At 38.6% G+C, this 20530-nt stretch overlaps 1 protein-coding gene across 1 annotated transcript in view; it reads left to right on the top strand.

Moving 5' to 3' along the window:
* Window positions 1-366: 366 nt before the first annotated feature.
* The window catches only part of lingo3b (leucine rich repeat and Ig domain containing 3b), a 42020-nt gene continuing 21856 nt past the window's right edge, over window positions 367-20530 (top strand). Inside the window, exon 1 of the mRNA XM_030159792.1 lies at window positions 367-927. The gene's annotated coding sequence lies outside the window, so the exon portion shown is untranslated. The remainder of the gene's footprint in view (window positions 928-20530) is intronic.

Genomic DNA, 20530 nt, shown 5'->3' with positions numbered 1-20530 from the left:
TACTTTTTGAACATTTTGAGCACAATTTCAATAATACCGCGATAATAATGATAACCGTGATAATTTTGGTCACAATAACCGTGATATGAAATTTTCATATCGTTACATCCCTAATCATTTATAATGTATTCTATTTATGGCTTGTGTTTTTCTTCTACTATTCATTCATTCATTTTGCTATAGACTCAATAAACAAAATGACATCTTTATCATGTCTTAATTCTTGGTTATACTCTTCGTTTTTTTCCTGCCTTGGTGTTTTCAGTGACTCCCTAAGCTGTAAACCCGGCAGCACAGTGAATTGTGAATCCAAACAGCCGGAGCAGCAGCAGATAGACAGTGACTGAGAGAAGAGAGGGAGGGGGGTTGGTGAGAGATAAAGAGAGAGGGAGAGATGAAAGCCATGCTAAGCGAGAGAGAGGCGCTCATACTGAAGGAGGCAGAGGCAACAGCTACAGCAACAGCACGCTCCTTCCCCTTCCTCCCTTTCCTCTCTCACAAACCCAGATTCACACCGGAGGAGATGGAGGGCTCCCTGACCCTCTGAGGACCACCGTCTGAAGGAACAGGAGACTCTCACTTCAGCCCCCTTCCCCTTCCTGTGAATGCTTGGGCAATTTTGAGGGGCAAAAACCATCAAGGAGTTAAAGGAGGTGTGCGCACACAAAGCTACCGGAGGAAGGGAGGGAGGGAGGGAGAAGGAGAGAGAAGAGGGGTATGAGTGGTAGGTTTGGTAGAGCTGCTGATGCCAGAGTCCGGGAGTGAAACAGAGAAACACTGAGGGACACCTGAGGTGTGGAGGAGTGGCACGTGTGGAGCAGCGACTGCAAGTTGTGGTTGAAAACAGACGGTGGAGAGCCAAACAGATTTACATACCAACACAGCTGGACAGATGAGGAGGCATCAGGGACCACGCTTCAGTCCTGGGTATGTCATAAACACACTCAAACACACAGACATTTACACTGTTATTGCTGTGTTTTTACCAATAGAGCAAGGAAATGGAACAGTGCATGTTTGCAGATCTTCAGTGTGTTGACGACTACCCACCCTGACAAGTCTCCCTACTTGCCCTCAGATACTTAAAGGAAAGAGGACGATGAGGGGGAGTTTATGTGTGTGAGGCTTTACCGGGTCATGCTTTCTGAGCTTCAACAATCTACATCTTCTTGTAACATTATTGTATAGCACGAGAGGCATTTCATAAGGGTTTCATAAGCTGTCACAATGATGCATGTATATAAACCTCCACTAGTGGAATGTTGCCATTATTCACATCGCTGGACAAATTTAACATCACACTCATCTTAACACTTGTTTTTATGGCTGAAGCATTTCTCATTATGTTTACTTGTACATGACTTATTTGTTCTGCACGGTGTTGAGTCATAAATCGTGAACAATAACAAAATATCTGAAAGGATTACTGGTGTGGTTGCTTAAAAAAGAACAAGTAGTGCAGCCTGGAGTTGTTTGTGTCCTCCACTGTGAGACATGTATAGCTTTGCTTACTACACGGCAGGATGCCATAGTGGTAACATGACATGTTTGACCATGTGTTATGTCACGTTGTGGCACAGCGCATACGGCTCATGACAGCAGGTTTGCATGAAGTTCATGAGTCTGCTATCTCCCCTTTTCAGCATCTTACCACCTCTCTCTTTTTCTCTTTTCCACCATCTTTCGTCTTTCTCCATTTCCAATTATAGGCTGTCACTTCTCTCCTTCTCCCCCTGATCCTATCTCCTTTTCATTCTCTTGCTAAGCAATTACCTTTACCTGACTCTTCCCCGCTGGTCAGCATGGCAGGCTGGTTTCCTGTCTAGCTTTCCAACAATCAAACTGAAGGATGGGTGGTGATTTTCTTTCCTAAAGAAGCAAGAAAAAAACAGTCTAAATGAAGCCATAACATAGTCACACTTAACATTATTTCTCCTCAGATCCAGACAAGATATGTAAATATGAAATCGCTGCTGGGGCTTTGCAGTGCACAGAAGAATTGCACCTCTAATCATGCAATCACCTCATTATTTCCTGCACCTCATTAACTTGTTTAGGTTTCTAACTTTATCGCAGTTCGCAGTCTCGTCTTTTTGAAAACAAACACAAAAAAATTCACCCAGACAGGGCTGGCACCCAGATGGTTCCTAGCATATGGGGCAACTTGAGAGTGGAAAGTCTTGTCAGTGAGTTAAAACAATCCAGTCACCACATCCTACTCCTACTGACTGTTTAGCTCCTCTTTGTGTCACAAACCAACCAACCCAGAGATTCCTTTAGCCTTGATTGTGGTAAATTCTTTTCTATGTCTTCTTTAATACCACAAATGCATATTTACATCAAATTAAGCACACCACTTCTATAAACCTTTCTCTTGCTCGGGAGGTATTTGTTGTTTTTTTTTTTCCTTGTCATACTCCAACATCTTGATGGTCCAATGCAAAGTGCCTTGAGGTGACTTTTATTTTGCTTTGCGCTACATAAATAAAATTGAATCGGATAGCAGAGCACCGTGACAGCTACCTAAAGCATTTCTGCTGCCAAATCTGCAAGTGTGAAAAGACACAGATGGAGGATGAGATTGGAAATAAAACAATCCAGGAGCGCGAATGAGACAGATGAACAGGAGTTATGAGATAGAATTAGATAAAGGAAGATAATGGAAGAAGATGAGGAGTCAAAGAGACGCTGAAGAGTGACAGGAAAAATGAAGAATGTGGGTGAAAATGTTTGACTCTGGTGTTGACAGGTGCTGATTGCTGATGTCTTTTTCCAGTGAGTGGACACAGCAGCAAAGAGCCTGTTTTCAACTGGCCCTGAGGGAAAAGGCACAGGAAAGGGAGAGAGCAACACAGAGACTATACACCAATGGAAATAGTAAAGTGATTTTTATGGCTTATTACAAACTGGGATACTACTGAGCTATGACAATATTGCTCGCCAAATCTAGAATCACAAAAAATGGCAATCATTCCATCATACAGGTTGTAAACAACATAACTTTCAGGAGGTAAAGATTTAAAGTCCAATTTTTCAGGGTCTCATTTTAATTTTATGGTGTTATAAATATGACGGAGCTTTTCACAGTGTTTCCCTGAATTCACAAACACCTGATGGAGCCTGAAAAAGGCAATATTTAATATTGATGAGAACATACTTAAACATTCAAAATGTGCATACTGTACAGAGACAGCTGGAGCAGGCAGAGGAGTGGCAGTGATGACAGAGAGTTTGCCATTGTCATTGCGGGAGGATGGATGCTAAATGTTCATACTGAGAGAGATTGGCTGCAAATTGAATGTGATTATCTAACAACTTGTGGTCCAGCTGTTTAAAGGTCAAGTGTACAACAGTCTTCCTGATACAAGAGAATTCCTGGGGTTTAAAGCTATAACGTCTAAAATTTCTGCTTTAAAATATCTCAAAACAATTAGTTCTCTTTTAAATATTTTTTGACTTTCATTGATTATTTCTAACATTGTTCTAATTAAGAGAAATCTGTAACTTTATTCATTATGTTACACTTATTTTTATTTGGTTGCTTTTTCATTACAATGAAATTACATAAGTAAAGTAATCAGTAAACTTAAATATGTTACATCTTCTATAACATTATTTCTGCTTGAGTCAAGTCAGATTGATTTTTATAGGCACAGGTTATTAAAAAAATAAATAAAGCTCTCTCTTTCCCTGCCACTTCACAATGCTGTCAAACTCTGTCTATTGTTATCGTCTTGACTAGGAGACCCCTTGCGGCAGAAATTACACACTGTGCATTTAATTTAGCTCTAAACTGGTTAGATTATGTGCTGACTTGTGCTGACGTGGTTTGAGATTTCAAGGTTTTTCTGGATCTCTGCTATTATACCGGTGACTGTAATGTTATCATAACCAATAATAATGATGGGCAAAGCAGGTTGTATGAAAGCAAGGGTGAGTAGTTCAGTTAACGCATCTTAAGCCTTTAGGGAGTGAGATGAGAGGGATGTGTGAAAGGAGAAGGGGAGCCACAATGGGATGTGTGGTGAGAGGACTTGATTGCAAAGGTGACCGAGGGTATGTGGGCGTGTTAAAGGACCGTTTGATCTGAGTGTCTGCACATGTGCATGTGTTTGAGGATGATGTTTGACCTTGAGAAATGCACCAAGGGTCTTAAAGATGTCCTGTGTGGAGAGGACTGCAGTTATTAGATTGCTGAAGGATGATTATGGTGCACACATGGACAAGGGCAAATGAACATACAAAAAAAATGCCCACAGCTTCTCACACATACACACTCCTGCATCCGAGGTCACTCTGAAAGCTGAATTTAATGGTTTTACTCCCCGTATTATTGAGTACAATGGTGAGAATACTGTGCGAAATTACTTGAGAGTGTGCATGTACATGAATGTGTGTCCACCGAGATTAAAAGCTCTTCGATGCTGTGGCAGAGCGTGTTGTTGCACATGTACTGTGTAAAGTAAAGGGCATGATCCCAGTCAATAATGAACAAGCAGGCTTCATCACAGGCCAAATAACCAGCAGGTGAGAGGTACATCTTCTCTGCAGTTGCAGCCCTCTTCACTGCTCTATTACGACCTCCTCACCTTCCTCCACCTCCTCTCCTCCCCTCGCTGATCCTCCTTCTCCAATTCCCTCCCTTACAATAAATTATTCTTTCCCTGTTTTCCTCATTCTGCCCTTTCACTTTCCATCTCGCTTTCTTTAATTTACTTTCCCCCACTGCATTTTCTCTGATATGACCCCAGGCCTTCAGATTCTGTTGTTCAATCTTCCATTCATGGTTGCTGTCTGTCTCTGTTGCTTTCGCTCTCTCTCTCTCTCTCTCTCTCTCTCTCTCTCTCTCTCTCTCACTCTCACAGCTGTGTGGGTCTGATAGGAAAGTTTTAAGGTCACCTGATATCTCCTGCCTAACACTCATAATGAATTAGCATTTAGCTTTGCTTCATTATTCAGTCTGACACAATCATCCCTGGAGTGTTTTTCAGTCTCTTTAAAATAAATCCTGAAATGGAAATCAGAGATGATTGAATATTTCAAACTATAAAAAACACACCTGCTGAGATGAACAAAGTCCTTAAGGGTCTGTCTATCTTCATCAACACTGATATTCTGTTTTTTTTTTCCCAATGCCAAAAAAGATCATAGTTGTAATAAGATGTTTACATGGCTAATGAAAGTGAATATCACACTAATATTCTTTTGTACATCTAGTCCTGTATAATCTGATTAAATAGGATTTTTTTCAAAGAACATTTGTTCAGGCCAAGTGAACATCTTTCATTCCTTTTTGAAAAGGTCAGCATGTTGGTTTTTACACATATCCACAAAAAAGTTGATATCCAAGTCTTTAATGGTGTTTAAAAGCACCTGTAGTAGGCCCTGTTATCCTTCCATTCAGATGCTTTCTTTACCCCAGGTTCACAAACTACTTATTACTCAACACACGAAGTCCACCATAAAAAGGAGATCAGTTGAGACATATTTTTTAGTGCTACTAATGACATATCCATATTTGCATCACAAGTGAAAACTTGAGGTATTGCGACAGGTGGAGCCCATTTTTGGCCACTGTAGCTGCCAGCATGTAGTTGAACATACATGAAGTTTTATGTCTCTACCCTCCTTCATGTCACTGAAATTATAGTTGCCAAATTCAGCAAATACATCAATAATATCAACTGCCATGAAATCCACTGTGCTGAACTGCAAGTCTGTTATAAACATTAGCTGTTGGATGATGTCATAGAACTTATGCCACATTTTCAACAGAGAAAACTAGAATTTGCCCTCTAATGTTTGACCATCTTCTCTGTTACCATGGTAACAATGGTTTAATTTCAGATTGATGTTAGTTAGTTTTATTTTCTGTTGCTGTAAACATTCTGTGTTGCATAAAATGAAAATGTTTGCATCCCCCTCTTTTGCTCCAAAATGTATGGCATTTGTCCTTGGCCCATGTTCTACACTTCCACAAAGTTTCATGGAAATCAGCGTAGGCTGGACACATACAGGAGTGAGCCCATCCCTTTGTCCTTGGCCGATTTATCTAGTGGAACAAGATGCATACATATGCAATGAGCATGCTTGTAAATCTAGCAACTGTTGATTTAAAATTCATCATGCTACCAACATAGATCAAACTAGTCAGTGGACCTCACTTCCTAAAGAATATATCTTTATGATGAATCTTTTTCTAGTCAGAAGCAACCTTTCTGCCTTGACTTTTTGCCTTTATTTTGAGGCTTTCAGCCTTTTACCAATACCATATCACTGTACTGTACAGTCTGCCAACTATCCGTATTATCAGACTGCTTTTAGTGAGCACTGTGTAGTAGTTACATTATAGTTGCTTAATGTTAGCTGTGACGTATCGGACCAGTCTGTGACCTTGACGCTGAACCTTGAACATGTTGTTGCTAGCTAGCAAGACTCTAGTCTGTCAGTAAAAAGAAGTATGATGGTGTTTTATTTCCTAATAATTTAGTTTTGATTAGTCAGAGGATACTGTATAAGATAAAGATTGTGATAGCTGATTGTTTTCCTGATTTGTGAATACCTAATGTAATTGTTGTGGGAAGCCATATATGATGCTATTGCCATATTTTTATTTTATTGTATATTTTACACATAATTTGTCTACTGTTTTGTGATTTAATGATGTGTTGATTGAATATGATATGAAGAGTTTGAATGCTGCCCACACACCTGATGAAGGTCAGATGGACCAACACATTGTAGTTTGATTAACTTTCAACAGCAAGAGACAGTGTGAGGGAGTTTCTCCACATTGTTCTCCAGTTTAACCTTTTTCCAAAGCACCTGTTGCTCATTTGGGAGTTCAAAGAAAATAAAATGTGTTTTACAAGCAGTTATTAGAAACTCCTACATTGTCCATTTTATAAATGTTAGGTACATGATGTCCATGATGGCCACTCAGCTAAACCATTGTAAGCTAAGTTAAGTCTCAGAAACAAAAAATTATTATTATTTGCAGTTGCCTTTTATTTCTGGATTAATTCTGGAAGTTAGTGCAAGAGTTTCAATGAAAAGTTACAATTTAAAAGATGAGAACGCGTTAAAGTGTTCATCTCATCACCTGTTGCAGTGGGTGGGGTCAGGTCTGCCGACTGTGTGCACATGTTGAAGACCTCTCATTACCTGCCCTAGGTGAATTAAGGACTCGTGTTTCTCGGGGTTCATTAAATGTTGATGTGGGTCATGAAGTTTTTGGCTCTGCTCACCTGTGCCTCCACAGATGTTAATGCAGGTCAATGAGATTACCCTTTGTGTGTGTGTGTGTGTGTGTGTGTGTGTGTGTGTGTGTGTGTGTGTAGGTGTGTGTGTGTTACTGAATGTTCACCCATGCTCACATATCTGCTTGCTAATTGAATGTTAATGCAGGTTAAAGAGTATCACCTTTCTTTTTAATAATGCAATTCAATTAATGACCACACAGAAAGCACAAGCTCTACTTTCTTTTGTGTATCTTGTCTGCTGAATTTCCAAATGCATAAGAGGAAATGGTTTATAGTCATTTTTATGCTGCTTTGGTTCAGATTGGTGTGGTTGAGGATTTACTGCAGTTTGAAATGTTAATGTACATTACTAAAGAATTGCTCGAAGCTGTTTAACTAACTGTTCTGAGAAAACGTGTGCATACAAGTGTATAAATGTGTGTGTTTGTCCGTTATCATTTAATGCCATCTGTAGAACAGACCTTTAAGGCAGGGGGGACGTTATTCATTAACTCTAACCACATGACTTCTAGGCAAGTGGCCTAGTGTGTGTGTGTGTGTGTGTGTGTGTGTGTGTGTGTGTGTGTGTGTGTGCGTGTGTGTGTGTGTGTGTGTGTAGGGCATGCTCCTACACACAGAAGGTCAATCATTTTCACTTGTGCATTACACTTTTCTCCTCTACTCTCTCGTCTGTTTCTCTCCATCACTCTCTCATCTGTGATTCTCAGTACATGAGCGGCTTTCTGATCCGTAAGGACTCTGTTAATGAATGCTGTATTGCTATTGATTTCTGCTCTGATCTGTGTTTGTTCAGACGCAATACAAGTCACATTTTGCAGCGATGTTGAGAGGCGGGTTCAGCTGATAGCTGTGATGGAGTGTTGTGCCTTCGTCCTGCAAATTGGATTTTAATGATTCAAGTATCATTTCTTGAGCACTGCTTGCTGCTCCCTGCAGAAATTAAAACATGATACCTTTTATGAAAGACTCAGACAGAAAGGGTCATGGAAAAAATGTGTTGGCATTCTTGCAGAAAAGATATGAAAATACCTCAAAGGCTTTTTTTCATCAGCGTGAATATGCTTGTGTTTGTTTTGCTTCAACAGATGCTCAAATGCAAAGACTGTGTGTATTTACATCTTTTTTGGCAGTTCTTTCCTCCATGAGGCGTAATTTGTTTGGGTGAATATAGATGGACAGATTTTCTGTAATGTCCTTCAGCACTGACCCTCTATTCTTCACACACACACACACACACACACACACACACACACACACACACACACACATACATTTCGCTTTGAGGGAGCACAGATTCAGACATTATTTCTGCCTCGCTGCTACACAAACAGCCTTGCAGAAGCCTGGGGACTGTTCGCCAATGGTGTGCATATACACACATACACACAGACACACACACATCCATGAAGGCACATGTGCGTCACCCTCCCTGCAGTACTGGAGGCATGTGGAAGTCACTTGGGGATGCCAGCACATTTGTGTGTCTTTGTCCTTTAAATGTGTCACATATAATAAAGAGGCCAATAGTGTTTATAGTGTTTCTGTTAAGGCTCATCTAGATTTAAATGTTAGCCACCTTTATAAAATATAACTACTCTTTACTTGGCTTTACTGCTCATTTATACCACAAATTTGCCTTGAATCGTGTGCTCCGCTGCACACTGACCTCTGTGTTTTTTGTCAGTTATAAATTGGCTGGAGACTTGTTGCCCTATGGCAAAGCACTTGAGGTGTTTCAGTAAGTGAAAGCAAGTCCCAGGAAAGATTCGATGCATCCACTGAGAACTTAATGTTTGACAGGGCAGCATCCAGCATATTAATGCGGGTAAAGACAGCACAGATAAACAGGTAGAAGGTGTTTATTAGCTCATGTTTTTCCCTGACTATGAATTTGATTCAACAGCGTATTAAACTGACTGTCATTGTTTAAACAGGACAAAAGCCCATGGCAGATTCTTTCTCTTGTTCTGTCGTAGATTTTGTTGCTTTTTTTGGCGTAATATTCATTAATCTAAGTATTTTATTCACTCCTCTCCTTTTGGCCTTGTCAGCTGATCCTAGGTTAATTTGCAGTGTCAGCTGTGCCTTCAAGTGTGGAAGCTACGTATTAATCTTAACTCTTCTACATCTTTTTCCATCTGTGAGTGTTTATTCCTCAGTGTCCCACTACTTCTTACTGTTTTACCCTTGTTTTAGATTTTTGGCACTCGAAACCTGGCCTGAGCCCTGAAGTGTCAGCCCCCTTTCCTACGCCCATTTCTCTAGCCTTTTAAGTATCGAGTCATGAATTTATTATGCGAATCAAAATAGAGCAATGACTCTTTGTCCCTTTCCCTGCATGTCATTGGTCTAGAATGAATAATTCAGACACTGTGGTTGAAATTAGGATCAGCGAGAAAAGGAATTATTTTGGAGCCACACAATTCAGGCTATTTTCGAACGGCGAGCTGTCGGCACATATCCTGCAGCGCTCATTCTTTCTTCTTCCTCTCTTCTTGCTCTCTTTCATTCCTCCCACCAGTTCACCCGCTATCACATGGAGATAGAGCAGATTCTTCTCTGTCTTGTCTGTCTTTGGAAGGGACTGCACAGTAAGGAGATAGGATACAACTGGAATGTTATAAAGTCGACTGCATTATTTCTCTCCATAAGTTTAGTAAACATATGTTTACTGCTTGACTGTCTTACTTTGTAATACTTGTATGTTGAAATGTTGGTGCATGTTCCTTTCTCAGTCCTCAAGGTTGTTTGCCAGTACACAAGAGGTGATTAAGGATGCTGTTTTACTCCTCTGCTGAATAGCTTTGATGACATAGCATGCAACAGACGGTTTAGACAACCACTGATGTTCTTACACAGTCCTTGACGCCTCAATCTGTTGGCTTCTGTGTGTTGTTTTTGATGTGAAATGATAGTGACTGAATTAGTTTTGGAGGCTCTGAGTTTATAGTCTGTAGTCCTTACAGTGCCATTGCATCTCACAACACATTTGGGATGCAAAATCGAGCAGCAGCCGATCAGTGGAGAATCTGATTATGATGTGAAGGTATGACAGAGGCCACTCAGCGGTCAAACTCCCACATGGATATACATGATCCACATATGAACAAAAACCGGGCCGCACAAGCTCTGTATGCACATAAGGTCAATCATGCGCTCGGATACATTCCCATAGATGCAGATGCACACTTGAATGATTATTCTCTGCCTCCTGGGGCATCATTGAAACTTTTCAGCCATGACCTCACTAAAGGGTGAGAGAGAGCGAGAAGAACATTAGAGTGAGTGAAAACGAGCAATGAAGAGAGTCCTTGAATTTTAACCGGATGCTCCCTGGGGAGAACTCCCCTCATCTCTGTGTGCCTTCAGTGCCAGAGTCCCACGACTTCCTTTAGGAGCTCAAGGACCCTGACTGCCTTCGTATTCTCTAAGGGAAACTCGTCTGCCATCACTCACTTTGGAGCTACTTTTAGGGAGGAAAATAATTTGATGAATCAGTAGCAAAGGGTTTCTCTTGTACTGTTTTAGCTCTAGATAATGACATCCCTGCAGCTACAGCCGAGTTATCCAAAGTGGAGGATGAACCACAGGATAAATATCACAGTTATCAGTAATGGGATCTGGGTTCCAACTACTTTGCTTAATAATGGGAAAGTTTTGGGTCATTGGAGTTTGGGTACCATGAAGTCAAAGGTCTGAGTAGAATATTTAAAGAAACCATTGCCTTTTTTTTTTTTTTTTTTTTTTTTTTTACACATTTTTTAAAATTAACCACTAAAGAGGTACTAGGCAAACAGTCACTGTTCTTTGTGGTCTCAATCAAAAAGGTTTGCTACCTCTTGTTAGCAGTTATATTCACTTTTTCCCTGTGATAATCTCTTAATAGTGCAATTTTGGACTTCAGCCACAAGCTATTTTAACAGAGGAGAAAGTTATTTTAAACAATTCTAAGATGCATGTTTGTAGAAGAAGCAATAAAGAACTTATGTATGTTACTGTATAAGTGCTTATTCATACCAGATGTAAATGAAAATGGATGTGGATGAGTTTTACTGTAATTAGATGCAGGCCAAATGATAACAGGTGATAATTTTTTGCAGTGTTGATAGTGGCATTAACATGGACTCTAAAACAACTTTTTTGTTGAGTTTTGGTTCTGTCGTGTTAAATTTCTGCGGCAGGTATACCACTATCCCATTGCAGTTGGTTGTCATAACCATGATGCATAAAATAGTGGAGTCATCTTCAGCATGACTGTAGCTATGAATGAGGCAGAAATGGAGGATGAAAGTCTATATAAACCTGAAACAAAATGTAATTTTCAAATTTTTTTTGAAGACAGTATGGTTTAAGATGTTTAAAATGAAAATTAGGAGGCTGATTTATCAAGATAGTGCTGTTCCAAGAGACGTCCTTGTAAACGTGGCCCCATAATGATCACACATACATATTGATGCAACAACAATTCTGGATCAACCAATTTATTATCTGCATGACTTTATGTCCTGTTTAGTCTTTTTTTTTTTTTTTTTGCAAAGGTGACACTTGAAATATTATTTGATAGTATCTGGTGCTTTCTGCTTTCATGATTCCATAACTGGAAACGCATCATCATATTCCACTAATTATCATAGTAATAATTTTTTTTACATATATGTGTATGTTTGTTTTTATTGGAAAATATTAGTGATGTAAATTCTTAATTCTTGTTGGAATAAATATATTCTTTCTGGGCAGAAAGGACAGGAATGCACCAGTGGAAATGATGTGAAGCTGAAAAGTGAAACGTTTAAGGATTACTAAAGCCCTGATGATTAAAAGGCTTAAAAGAAAAGGGTTTTCATCAAATAAATCAGAAAAATTGACAAAAGCATATCCAATCAACTCAAGAAATAATGTTCTTGTAATTACAGGTAATGTTGATACCAACTACTATTTTAACCCATAAAGACCCAATGCTACTTTGTGGCACTTCCCAAATGAATTTTTCCTCTATATTTAACCTTTCTTATATGATTTATCATAATTTCTTATAATATCAGCCTTTGTGTTTTGTATTTTTTCAGTGAAACTCAGGTATTTTATTATATTTCATTCACTGATTATGTAGATGTTCATAAAACTTCAGAGTAAAGTTGAGGGTTATTATATCAGAAACAGAGAAAAATTAAGAAAAAGTGACTTTTTCAGCAATTTATCAATAACTGAACATAAGTTTCCATCCACTGTCATTTATAGAACTCCATGAGTTTTACTGGTGAATCAATGTTGTGGAAGATGATGGTGTTTCCACGTTCACTACAGAGCCTCTGAACATCCAAATGGTGTCCATGGTCTGATGACCATGAAACATGACAATCTGTATTTTACAACAATTATTTACATGGACTGACAGAATTAGTGGATCAACACTTACTTAACATTTTGGATCAGCAGATGGTTTTGATCAGCTGTGGATGTTTGGGTCTTTATGGATTAACTACAACTACAAATTTTGACCGCAATGCTGCAACTGCTGTATGAAACTAATATTTTTTTAGAATCAGTGTGTGTACTTGAACATACTCACATAGATGCAGACATTTTTAGGCTAATGGAAACTGTCAGAGTGCTGAACTCTACAAATGTAGACAGCATCACAACCAGGCTGCTGTCAATCAACAAACCCACTCTGAACATTCAATTCCAGAGCTCTTTCTCCTCTGAGCCATCCTTGCTTTACTCTCCTCTTATCAGTTTCTCCATCCTGTGTGTTTTTTTTTTTCATCATTTTACCCACTTCTCACTCCTCCAACATCCCTTATTTGTTCAGCCCATTTCATGACCTTTCCAGAAACTTCGTCCCCTGTGTCCATCTCCTCCTCCTCCTCCTCCTCCTACCTCTCACTGTGTTTCTTTCACCACCTTGCTGTGCACTGTTTACAAAGAATTCACAGCCATACATGTGTCCATACATACATGTGTAGCTGTGTGTATGTTTGTGAAGGCGGTTATATATCCTCCCGGGGGATCACTGCTGAGAAAAGGATCTAGGAAGTCTGATCATTGCCTTCTGCCCGGTCCAGTGCCATGTTTTTACTGAAGCGAAACAAACACAGAAAAAAACAGCAGCACAAACACCACCTCATGCACACATATGCTGTGTCGGTGTAGTACAACTACAAGCTGAACAGTATTATCAGTGCTCAGGGATTGTCGCCTTTGTTTCCTCACTACAAAGGATCCCGGCTCTCTCTTCCACATCCTCTGCTTTCTTTTATTCTCCACCCTTGTCGCTCACCATTTTTCGCTCTCCTCATCACGTCACCCATTCCATTTTTTTTCCACCTTCACCTCTATTTCTCCATCTTTTTTTTCCACCTCTCATTCTGCCCCTTCATCCCCACATCTGAAACGGTCACAGCAGCTCCTATTGGTCCTGCAACAAGAATCAGAGGAACAGGCAGCCAATAAGCTTTCGGGCTAACAGGGTCACTATTATCCATGAAGCAGTACAATTACTCTGCATCTATATCCCTGCCATGTATGCATATGCAATGCTTTTACTTACCTTGTACCTGTAATGCACTTTTCCACTATACATGAAAATCTTTTATATGTAGATTATATTTTATTTATAATAGCTTGACTGAAAAAAAAAATGTATGAGCTTGAATGGGCTTTTCAATTAAATTTTTCACATTTAAAAAAATGCATTTATTACAAATAAAATAAGAAACTGGTGTACAGTATAAATGGGATTAAACATATATTTGCGGTCAGTTTATGCATTCAGGTCAAAGCTGTGTAATGTTCATCGTAAATTCTCCCCGTGTGAATCCGGCATCATGCTGCTCTTCAAAGACAGGGGAAGGAAAGCTGTCAGACTCCTCCCCTCCCCCTTTTTTCACCCTCCAACTCATTCCATTTCTCACTGTTTACTTGCCATACAGTCAGTTATATATTTGCACCACGTACCATTCACTTGGGTTATGCTCAGATGTGCAAATTAAACAAGTAAGGCAGCTGTGTCCTTTCCCTCTGTAAAATGCCACTGAAGTCATTTTACATTTAATGCCTCCTGCTATTAACTGAAACCATATTACACACTTGGTTTTGTTTTCCTCACACTGTAGGCTTCACGCAATGTTTGCTATCAAGCAACATCAGGATTTGTGGGTCTCTCGTGTGGTGTCTCACTGAGCGTCAAGCCTAATTTGCATCATTAGATTCCCTCAACTGTGGAATAGCTTTGACCTTCCTCCATCATTAGTGACAGAGTGAGACAGAGTGTCCCTCTTACCTTCCCCCACTCGCTCTTTTAGTCCTGTTTCATCTATCACATTCACTTCTTTACTGTCCTAAATGTCCATCATCTCTCCCCTGATACCCAATCTATCATATTCTACTCATTATGCCCCTCTACACCTATCTGTTTCAATTGTCCTCCTTCTATTTCTCCTCACCTCACTTCCTCCAGCACCTATCTATTCATCAAGAAAGAACCAGCTGTCTTGGTTTTAAACTCCCCGCTTGGCTTTCTCCCATTTAACAAACTGAAGAATTGAATTAATTTCCTTTCTTCTGATGGAAAAAGGATCTAAAAACACACTCCCACACCTCACACTCATAAACACACATTCACACTGAGCTGAAGCCAGGTGAAGAAGTGCCGTTGCTTTTCAGGTGAGATGCCACAGGGGAAATGTTTTTCTTCGCTGAAATTGGCCGGCTATCATCACAATCTGGCACAGAGAAGAAGACGTGATTTACTTCCCAATGATCAGCCCTCGGGATCGCCCTACCATTTCGTTATCTGGAGGCTCATTAGCTTTTAGAAAAGAAATGACACTAGAAATGAACTGTCTTTGTATCCTGTCTAGAGCTCAGCGATCAGAATTGTGATGGCAGAGTCTTTTGTTTATGTGAAGGTCGTGTGTCTTTTGTTGCAAGAGTCGGACAACACTTCTATAGGCGTGACCTTCAAATAACTCCACTGACACATAAAATACGTGTGATAATATGTGTGAATATGTTTTTTGGTTTTTTTTTTCCAGGGAATACTTTCAAATAAGGCTTGTGCTCATGACAAAGCCTTTTTTTAAGCATGTGTGAGATAATTAATGAGTCATTTTAATCCACACCAGTAATAAGGCCACAAATCTCCGGAGGGCAAGACTAATTCAAGGTTCATCAGTCACTTGTCAAACTATATATCACTCAAAATGATTGCTGTCTGCATTTGTGATTTTTTTTTTCTCTCATAGACAGGTCATGTTTGATTAAATGAAGTGTTTTGATTTTATCTCCATGCTATTCTTAACTCTTTCTCTCTAACTTGCACCCTCGCTAATAGTGCAGTAATCTTTGCACTTGCTGGTTAATTACACTGCAGGATAAATAATTGCTAAATTAAATGCTTTTCCACAATACGCTCATGAAAAGCCGTGTAAACAGAGGCTTATTCGCACGCAGACACAAACACAACTTATGCAGCTTTGTGTAGTTTCAGTAGTGCACATACCAGACTTAATGACTTGTAAGTCTTTCACTTTGCCTACCAGCTGGCATGTGTCCAAACCTCTGATCTAAGAACCGAGCTCTTTATCGCTGCTGAAAACATTATGGTTCACATATAGCAGCGTATAACACAGATTGGTACACTTGCCATCTTAATACATCACAGTGATTCTGCGGGATGTTGAACTGAGAATAAAAAGGTGATTTTTGTTCATGTTTCAGCATGAGGAGATGCTCTGTAGCAGCTGCAACCTGCTCGCTAATGAGGCAGTGTCCCATTGTGGATAAAGGAACAATACTGACTGGGATACAACAGTAATTGGTTAATGCAGCTGAATAAGGTTAAACTGAGCAAGTGAAGAAAATCTAACAATTAGGAAAAACATTTTTGTACTCAACTTACTTACAGCACACCTTCTCGCCTTGTGTTGTGTAACAAAAGCTTGTAAATGTGCGAAAGAGCTGCCAGTGACGCAAGTAAATTTGTTTATGAAATAGTTTAGTGATAATATGTGGGTGGCTTTTGTCGGAATGTAAACTAATCTACTCCTCTTTTAGCTATGGCATTCCACTAATGCCTGCCAGCTGAGACAAAATGACCACCGCACTGGAGATTTATGATGCCGCGACCCTTAAACCTGCTGATCACATGACTTCATTAGGTATTAGGAGCGGAAAGTGTGCCGTCATGAGTCAGAAATAGTGTCAGTGGTTTTAGATCTGGGGTCTGACACAGTAGAGACCTAAAGACATAACACCTGAGCAGAAACCATATGGTTGTGGGCACGGTTATGTCTAATAAGCTTCACTGATTGGCTGCCCTCTGTTGTTTGTTTACTACACTATATGTATCCACCTGTCTGTATCTGCGGGACCATGCTGTGAGTGTTTTTGTGTGTGTCTTCATGTGTCTGTGCTCTCAGTGTGCTTTGGTTTGAGCCAGAAAAAAGCAGGTCAAAACACCACAGGGTGTGAGAATCATCAGAATAGCTACAGTACAGCTAATTAAATGTGCCAGGCCTCCGAGTAAAACTAAAGGATCTGTGTTCACTAGATGTCACTACTGACTGAAATACTGTTTGTTATCACCAGATAAATTAATTTAGATAACCAGAAAAACCAATTACGGACTAAAATCCATCATCTGCTCTACTGGACATTACATTTTTATTGATCTCGCCCACTTTGCTTCTGGGATTAGGTTGGTTGATTTGATTTTATTCATGGACTTTGGGACAGAGAAATAAACAGCAGCAAAGGAAAACACAAAGAAACACCCGCTTAAAAAATCTTGATGATCAAAAACATATCACAACAAACACAAATCATTAAAATAAAATAAAAATAGGTCTTTACCACTGAAACAAGATTTATCTTAAATACATTAGAAACAACAAATTTGTCCACATCAGAGGAATTCACAGAAATAGACCACATCTCCCTGAGCGACAAGGTAATTTAGCAACCAAACTAGTAGCAATAATAGTAAAAAAAAGAAACATGTTTTGATAAACATGCATTTATCAAAAGACATTTTATTGTAACTAAACCAAGGTAGTACCTCCAATAACTTTCTGGATTGGTGTGAATAGCATCCACTTAAAATTGTGCAATAAAGAAATGTGTCTTTCAAGGTAAAAACTAAGGCTAGATCAGTAGAACTGATCTATAAACTCTGTTCTAGACTGATGGAAAATATTTGCTTTCTTAAATGGAATTCCTGACTTTGAGAGAACATAATCATAATAGCTCAAAAAAATACATCTAGAATTTCTTTACATATTTTACAGTTAGTTTGATGTTCAGTAGTAGGTTTATTTATATTTAAGCATATCCTTATTTGACATATAGTACTGTGCAAAAGTCTTAGGCCACCTTTAGCTCTGTTGTTTTTGCCAAATGAGCTTAAATATTTATTTCTCATTCTCTTTTCTTCAGGTACAACAAGAAAATACAGGGGAAAAGTGTGCAGTTCTGACCCCATGACAGGAAGCAACGCAAACAGTTAGAAACATCTGACATGTTGAATGAAACCTGGTATAAAACATCAGAAAATGAATGCAATAAATCTCATATTTTCAGAGCAGTGGCAAGTGCAAAAGAAGGTCACATTAAATACTACCACTTTGCTTTACAGAAACTGATTTTCCCCAAAACTATTGTTTTTACTGCTTTTCATTCTTCCAACATACACATTGTATCCTAACCCATAAAGATCCAATGGTACTTCTGTGGCAGTTCACAAATTCATTTTCCTCTATATTTAACCTGTTTTAAGTGATTTATCACAATTTATTGTGATATTATTCACATTAGTTTGAGGTTTTTACAGTGTAAATCAAATATTTACCTATATGTAACTCACTGATCATGTAGATGTTCATTGAAACTCAGAGTAAATTCAAAGGTCATGATATCAAAACTAGAGAAAACTGAAGAAAAAGTGACTTTTTTTGTAAAATTTATCATTAACTGAGCATAAATCAAGTGTGTCCATCCACTGTCATTGATCAAAGTCAATGGATTTTACTGGTGAATCAATGTTGTAGAAGATGACAGTGTTTCCACGGTAACTACAGAGCCTCTAAACATCCAAATGGGTCATATCTGATGAACATGGAAAGATGACAAACTGCATTTTACACTAATTATTTACATCAGTAGATCAACAGGTATTAAACAGTTTAAATCAGTTGTTAGTTTTGGTTGCCATGACTGTTTGGGTCTTTATGGGTTAATACAGAGAAAGAGAAATGCATATGTGTGATCATTATGACTTTATTAAACCAACCTACCTAATGGTGGCCTAGAACTTTTTTACAGAGTACTATAATGTTAATATATCCAGTTTCAGTCTCTTTCCCTTGTTGTCTGTTAAACTCCACCAGAAGGCAGTCTCTATCATATGAAGCATGAATCTATGCTAAAAACTTCGATGAATAAATCATGCTTCTCTCATATTTATACCGCAAACTGTCTCTTAGCTGGACTATGATACAGTAAAGATCTAAACAAGTTCAAATACATGTCAGAATTTGTCCTATAGTTTAAATGTGGATGTATTTGAGCAGTTATTTCTTTATAATATGTGTTTTTATTCACATGTGAATCATTGTTTGACATATGAGTTATTTTATTCACTACCCAGGGCTGAATGATGCAGCTGACATAGGAGTAACAAAAACATGCAGACCCAAAGTGAGTCAGATAGATCCCCATGTAAAAATGTGCAATCTGTTTGCAGTTTGCTACAAAAAAAAAAGGTTTCTGTAGCTAATTTCTGAATTGTACAGGCGATTAATTTTTTTTAAACCATCTGTTGTATTCCTGTGCTTAGTTTGCACAAGTTAGGGAATAGAAATACAGTGAAATCAGGCTAAAGGAGGTTTATCTATGGGTTAAAATGTCAATGTAAATGTAGGGAGATGATGTTTAATTCACAAAGTAAACTTCAGAATGACTACATGTAGGCTTGTAGATTTATCAATATAATTTATAGCTTTATTCTTATCTTGCGTAGATGTTCTATTTTGATGCAATTCTGCTGATTCAAGATTTATATTGACAAATCTGAGTGGACAGGAGGCTGAGTCTCTGACCATTAGTGCAGTTTTATCCTTTTTTTATGCCTATTTCTGTTGCAGCCTTGGTAATGAAGACACATTTTATGATGCTGTCCATGTTTATATCCTGCATCAAACAGTACAGTTAGAATGCACCAGAGGATGTATCCAAGATGTGTTTTTCGTTGTTCATCTTCAGAACACCTGTAGTTTCACCACAGCGGATCTACTAATCATCTATGTAGTGTATGTGCAGCTGGATTCTTTCAGCATGGCCATGTCTTTTCTTAAATCCTGATTGTCTTACTCTTTTCCATCTTTCCTTAATCCCATAATGTTTTCTACTGAGGTCAAAGAAAAGTTTTTAACCCATAAAGACCCAGTGCTTCTTTAGTGTCACTTCCCTAATTAATTTTTCTCTCTATTTAACCATTCTTAAGTGATTTATCACCATTTATTATAATATTCTCCTCTGTATTTAGTGTTTTTTTTTTTTTTTTGTGTGTAAATGAGATATTTTCCTATATTTAATCCGTTGATGATGTAGATGTTCATTAAAGCTCAGAGTAAGATCAAAGATTATTAAATCAGGAACAGAGAAAACATGACATTTTCAGCAAATATGTCATTAACCGAATATAAACCCAGTGTGTCCATCCACTGTCAATGATCCATGCCATGACCATGAAAATATGACAAACCGTATTATTATTATTTACATGTATTGATAGGATTAGTGGATCAACAGGTGTTAAACAGTTTAGATCAGTAGATGGTTTTGGTCGGTGATGGATGTTTGGGTCTTCATGGGTTAAGAAAAGTAAACAAGAGGTCATTTTTTGGTCTGATTTTGCCTCTGAGTGTTTTCGACCGGTGTTCTATCACACAAGCATCAGTCAGTTCTTTCCCAGGTTTTTGCTGCTTTACATCATTTGGTCTGTATTGTCCATTTCCAATGTCTAAGAACTCACACTGATTTCTATCAGGAACCCTGAACATCAAACAGTGATACCATGGGCTGTGAAAATAAATGACCCTTGAACAAGCTGCAAAATGTGATGACTTGAAAGTGATAGCAGTCTCTACTGCAATGTACCTGTATGTCTAACACAGAGTTATTGTTTTATTGGACTAACTGACCAGTATAGTGGACAGGGTACAATACAGAAGTTAGGTTAAAACAAATCCAGTTTATACTTATATTGA

Source organism: Sphaeramia orbicularis, chromosome 17, assembly GCF_902148855.1.
Source record: "Sphaeramia orbicularis chromosome 17, fSphaOr1.1, whole genome shotgun sequence".
NCBI lineage: Eukaryota > Metazoa > Chordata > Actinopteri > Kurtiformes > Apogonidae > Sphaeramia > Sphaeramia orbicularis.
This window is presented reverse-complemented; position numbering and strand designations above follow the sequence as displayed.